This window comes from Chenopodium album, chromosome 7 (assembly GCF_948465745.1).
Source record: "Chenopodium album chromosome 7, dcCheAlbu1.1, whole genome shotgun sequence".
Taxonomy (NCBI): Eukaryota; Viridiplantae; Streptophyta; class Magnoliopsida; order Caryophyllales; family Amaranthaceae; genus Chenopodium; species Chenopodium album.
The window spans coordinates 9,874,835-9,881,098 of NC_137840.1; the positions used below are offsets into that span (position 1 = coordinate 9,874,835).

General features: G+C 32.5%; 1 long non-coding RNA gene across 1 annotated transcript; it reads left to right on the forward strand.

Moving 5' to 3' along the window:
* The first annotated feature begins 504 nt into the window (after positions 1-504).
* LOC145640894 (uncharacterized) lies at positions 505-4,006 on the forward strand. The gene is made up of 3 exons (XR_014114997.1): positions 505-658; positions 3,252-3,520; positions 3,597-4,006. It is a non-coding gene; the product is annotated as an uncharacterized LOC145640894 (long non-coding RNA).
* Positions 4,007-6,264: the final 2,258 nt, after the last annotated feature.

The following is a 6,264-nucleotide window of genomic DNA, read 5'->3' on the forward strand; positions in this document are numbered from 1 at the left end:
GCGTTTGTAACTAGCTTATAAACGCCAGTTACAAATATTAAGTCAAAAAAAGTTGACCAAATCATTTGTAACTAGCTTAGAAACGCCAGTTACAAATAATAAGTCAAAGAAAAGTTGACCAAAACTTTTGTAACTAGCTTACAAACGCCAGTTACAAATAATAAGTCAAAGTAAATTTGACCAAAAATTTTGTAACTAGCTTACAAACGATGGTTATAAATAATAAGTCTAACAATAATTTTTGTTTTTTTAAAACCAACAAATATTAAGTTTCTAGTTTTCTTTTTTTCTTTTTTTCTTTTTTTATTTTTTTGTTGAAGGAAAGTTTCTAGTTTTCAGTTTTTTACTTTCTCTTAATTTTATTTATTTTTCATTAAATTTTTTTTTTTGAAAAGTAATTTTCATTTAAATTTTGATTAAATGTTAAAAAAAAAGAAAAAAAATTAAGGTAGCTATTACTCAGGTAAATTCGCAAAAATAAAAAAAACTAACACTGTACTTTCGCTCCCCCTTCACTGCTCCTCCTTCACCCCTTCACTGCTCCTCCTTCTCCTTCGCCTCTCTTCCTTCTCTGTCACTGCATCTCACTCCATTAATTGTTGTTTTGGTTTGTTCGAATTTGGGATCAGCTTTAGGAGATTTTTATCAAAGTTTTGAGGTATGTGTTCCGTTTGAATTAGGGTTATTTTACTTTCGAATTAGTGTTTTTACATGTAAATTCGAATTGATTGTTGTTGTTTTCAATTACTTGATTAATTTTTAATGAAATTATTATATTATTAAAAACCAAGGAAATTAGGTTTAGATGAATAATTTCGAACAAAAAAAAATTAAGAAACGATTATTGTTTGTGAACTGCTTTGTTTGTGTGCGACTGTGTGTGTGTGTGTGTGAGAGAGAGAGAGAGAGAGAGAGAGAGAGAGAGAGAGATACTGTGTGTGTAAATCTTGTATTGAATCAATCACTTTGATCTATTAATACATCTATCTCTTTGTCTAAACTACTAATTTGAATTTTGGTGGTGAAATAATATGTGACTATAAGGATTTATTAGTGGGATAGTATAGCTCTGCCAGACATTCCAGACCAACAATATACTTTGGTATATTGCAAACATTATTGTCTTGGGATGTTGAACTTTAATCTAATAGCAGTGTTTCTTGCTGTTAGAGTACATGCATGTCTAATTGGGGTACACTAGTCGAGTATGTCAGGCTGCTGTTTAATCGATAAAGGTTCTAATTGGTGTACACTAGCCGAGTATGTCAGGCTTCTGTTTTTCTCTTTAAAGCGTGTGTAAATTTGTGTGTGCAAGTTAATTGAGATTACCGTTACATTGAGAATGCTGCTGTTTTTGTTATTGTTATTGCTTCTATGTTGAACGCTGATGTGGTTGTTGTTGTGTTGAACGCTATTATTGGCAAGAAAGAAAGGATTAGGATGGGAAATTTGATTCTTATTTGAAGTCATATATGCATGTGGTAGTACACTTAAATTAAGCTATAAGCGATTTTAGTTATAGAACTCTTAAGAAGTTTATATGGATTCCATGAAAATTATGCATTATGCTTCGTTTAGATTATGATCTTAGGCTTTTTGGTTGGTTTGTTTGATTTAATTGTTTGTGTGAATCCTACAATCAGGTTGAGCCGTTGAGTTATGTGAGAATCCTCAGTTTTATTAATGAGCTGAAGAGTAGTAGGGGTAAGTATGATTTTACAATGGTTAAAATCACAATGGTATAGCAAAATTGAGGTATCAAGTTTACATGTAGAAGTTCTAGAGGGGTTGAGTTTTAGTTCATTCCTATCAAACAAAAAGGCTAGTATCATTGTCTAAATCGTTTAATAATGGTCTATTAAAAATTGTCTTTTAAAAGCACATTTTTATACTAGCATGGTATTTAGTTGCTGCCAAGCTTTAAAATTGGCTGCTGCCAGTAGCCCAGTATCAATTATTCGACTACAACAAGTAATAGCAACTTCACCCCTTTTCTATGTCGGTTATAAGTAATAGAGAAAGAGGCCAGCCTAATATGAATTATATTTCAAGTCCCTTTAAGCCGATCAATATAAGATGCATAGACCAGTTTAAGATGCATAGGCTGTTGTGGTTATTGGTGTGTTGTAATTGTAGCTGCTTGTTACTTATCTTGGTCTAATAGTCATGCTAATGTGTGTATCAAGTGGCTGAATTTCATCCTTTTGCTTTGTTGTTCGTTCTTCACAGAATATAAAGGCCAAGATTACAATTAAAATATGAAACACTACTTTGTATAGTATAGTGAGACATAAAATATCCAATAAGATAATGAGCATATGGTAGAGTTTAGTGAGACATAACTCAGACATTTATCAGAACTGATTTCGAAAGCTAGAAGTGTTGACATTTATCAGCAAAGTAGGATATATTGCTTTCTCCGCCACTGTTTCAGACTATCACACTTTAACATCAATACCATAGTATTTTATTAAGTAAATCCCAAAAAGGTTCATAGAGGGGAGGGAATGAGAGCTCAAATTTAGAACTGAAAATCAGAGCTGAAATTTAGAACTGATTTCAGAGCTGAAATTCAGAACCGATTTCAGAGCTGAAACTCATAACTTATTTTATAAACACGTGGGTTTTAATTTTATATAAGGGAAAATATATGGATTGATGAGGTTGTATTGAGTTAGTTAAGGATACAAATATGATTCTGTCAGTTATTTACCTCCCTTGGAGAATATACAACAATTTATCCACATATAAAATTCTCAGGGTACTTCATGTATTCTACAATATTGCAGGATAACAGGGTGAACTAGCATTCTACTCCTTTCGAAACTAGGTTGGAGAGAGCTTTGAACAAAAGTGCTGTTGAGAGTCATGCTAGCTGTCGTGTGTGTTTATAGAGCGTGTTATGGTTTCCTTATTATTGGGACGGGAAAGTATATGTGAAATGCTAATATCCTTGAAAATGTGTTGATTTTCTTCATTCATTCCTCTTGCTTTGTGATATATATATATATATGTGTGTGTGTGTGTGTGTGTGTGTGTGTGCTGCAAATACATCATACTGTGAATTTTGCTCAGGTTTTCATTTACCACTGTCTGTGTGTGTGTGTGCGGAGTGGTAAATAGGCCTATAGCTGTTTGTAATTCTTCATTGGTTTGTTAATAGAATCTTACCTGCTTTTATTTCTCATACTTATTAGTTGTTAACTGTAGATTATGCTTTCATGTTTCTTATGACATGATCAATTATGTAGGTCCCAACTAAATGTCGTCTTGCTTTAGTTAATGAGTTCAGTGGGAACTCATTGATTGTGGCCGATGGAACGGCAGAACCTTGTCCTAGTGGAGTGATTCATAAAAAGAAAATGAACCGTGACATCTATAGAGTTAGTGTTGACCATGTTTACAGTGATTATTCTCACCTAAATCTCCCAGAAGAGACTGATGATGGTATCACTAAGTTGGGTGAGGCGAAAGGTTATTTTTGGGGTGGCCGGCAGATTTAGTCTTTTTTACAGATGAGGTAATTCATTGATATGCTACATAATGATCTAAGATATTTGTAACTGAATTATATTAATATTTTTCTTTTCTTGAAGGTTATGACTTTGGCAAAAAAGACGGATAATGAATTGGTGCAAACCAAAGAGAAAGTTGATAGTTGCGGACCTATTAACTTAGAGCATTCAACTATTAAAGGCAAAGGCATAACTATTCTGGAAAATATTGTTGAGAGTCTTGGTGAACAGTGTTCTATGTTGTATTATTGCATGACTTCAGGAAGTGGAGATTATGATACTACGACAATTCCATTGAAGGCTCCATTGTTTTATCAAAAGGAAGACACACAAATTTATGTTACTAGTGATGATGTCTCTGAATTACTACGAGGAGCATGGGCGAATATTTCATTAATCCATGTCTACACATTGTAAATACTAACATTCATTTAAGTTATTTGAATTTGTTTCACTATGAAATATATTTTATTCATTAGATCCATTTATTATACTTATTATTTATTTATTTTTCTGTAAAATGCAGGTACTTAATTGAAGAGCATATCTCATTATTTCAGAATACTAAAATCAAATTCTTGTGCCCCCAAAAAATTTCTGCAGCTAAAATCAAGAAAGATTTCCTTGAAGTCCAAATGTATTTGAAAAATGCTTTTCTTACTAAATTAAGGAAAAAGGATGCAAAATGCAAATTCATTTTGGCTCCATATATGGAAGCGTATGTACTACCGTTCCTTGAAATCTTGACTTTTTCATAATTTTATTATTTTAATTATGTGAATAATACAAACAAGTTTATTGAAATGTAGGAATCATTGGGTACTCTATGTGATTGATTTGCGTATGAGTCTTGTGTATGAGTTTGATTTTGTTATTCAATCACCTCCGAACGCTCGAAACTCAGAGTTGTCCAAAGTAATGAAGATGTTAGTACACAACATTCCTAGCACTACGTCTTCATATGCATGTGATTCAAAGTTATTTTTCATTAGTTTAATCTAATGATTTTTATGATTTTTTTCTTAGACCATACAATGTATATAGGTCACACCATAAAAGAAATGCTTTCAAAACGAGTAAGCCACAATTACTACACATAAAAATGGAGGTAAGCGTATATTTTTTGCTCTTTCGTTCTATTAGTAATGAAAGTATTATCTAATATATTAAATAATTATACTATGTTCATTTGAATTAGTGTGCTCAACAATGTGGTGGTACCGAATGTGCTTATTATGTGATGAGATATATGTATGAGATTGTATCTTTCCATAGCGATTGCAAGGGTAATTTGAAAGAGGTTAGCTTAGTGATGAGATATATTACGAGTTTTGGTTGTTGTTTTATTTTTATAAAGTAAAATATATATACACGTATTTTTTTTTTCCAGGAGTATTTGGCAAGACTTGCAGCCTACAACGATGTAGAATTGGATGAGATTCGAGAACAATGGGCTAAGGTTTTTAGGCTTAATTTTTTGTTGAAAGACTAGTTATCTTATTAATCGATGTTATGATTTATCACATTTAACTTAATAAAATGATATAACGCATTTTATATATCTACTTTAATTTTTTTGGCCTATTGGTTATTGTAGACACCCATTTGTGTCTCCCCAAAACCAAACCCAGTGATGAGTACCTTTCACGTCGAATCATAATCGAATGAAGTGAAAGTGTGGAAAGTTTAGTGTTGCGGATAGTTTTAATTTCTTTTCTCTTCTCTCTGTTTTTCAAAAACCTATTTTAAAAAAAAGCCAATCCAGTTTGGTTGGTCCATGATATGGGTCCAATAGTAGTGTAATTGGATAGGGCTTGAAAAGAGCTTTCCAACAATATATTATAAGCCCAATTCCGATGAATATTGAGGAAGTTATGGCAAAAATACTGAACTGGGCCCGGTTTGAGCTTTATATGCGGCCCAATGATCTAGAGGAGGGCCTAATATAGATTTATCATTCCTAATGCAGTTAGGAATGGTTTTTGTCTTCTAGATTCTTCTAGAAGGTTCTTTTCATTCCTAATTCAATTAGCATTGATAAATTGACTTTTGACTTTTTAGAGTTTTATTTAGAATCAAAGAACGTTTTTGAGGAAAATACGATTTTATCCTCCTATACAACAATTTTTATCTGATTTTAAGAAAACGCGTGAATTTCTGAATCAGCGCCAAACGCCAGCTGTAGCGCCTGACGCTACACTTGGCGCCTAGCGCTAGCCTTAGCATATGGCGCCAAGGCCAGTGTTTGGCGCTAACTTAGTTTTTTGCGTCTGAACTCTGTTTTTGATGTTTTATCTTTTTGGCTGATTTTCTCTATAAATAACGTGTTAAAAACTCCATTTTGATTCACCAACTCTCATCAAGTTTTCTTGATTAGTCTCTCTCTCTCTTTTCTAAACTAGCCTTCTCTCAAATATAAAAATTCCGCATTCATTAGACTTAGAAACATCTAGCCATATTCGAAGTTGCCTTCGCCCTAGACGTGAAAGGTTTAATTTCTGAGGGTTTGGTCCCAAATCTCAATTTCCATTATTTAATTTAATTGTTGATTTATATTTTCCTTGAAGTTACTAACGTGAGTATTTTGTTATTAGAAAGAGGTACGATGCATCAAAGTAAGTGCTTTAATGATTTTTATTGATGTTATGATATAGAGTTCATGCTAAGGTTGTTATTATGATATTCCTAGTATCATGTCTAGGGTAAATTTAATATCAAGTATGATTAAAATTACGATGCCTCCTATTTT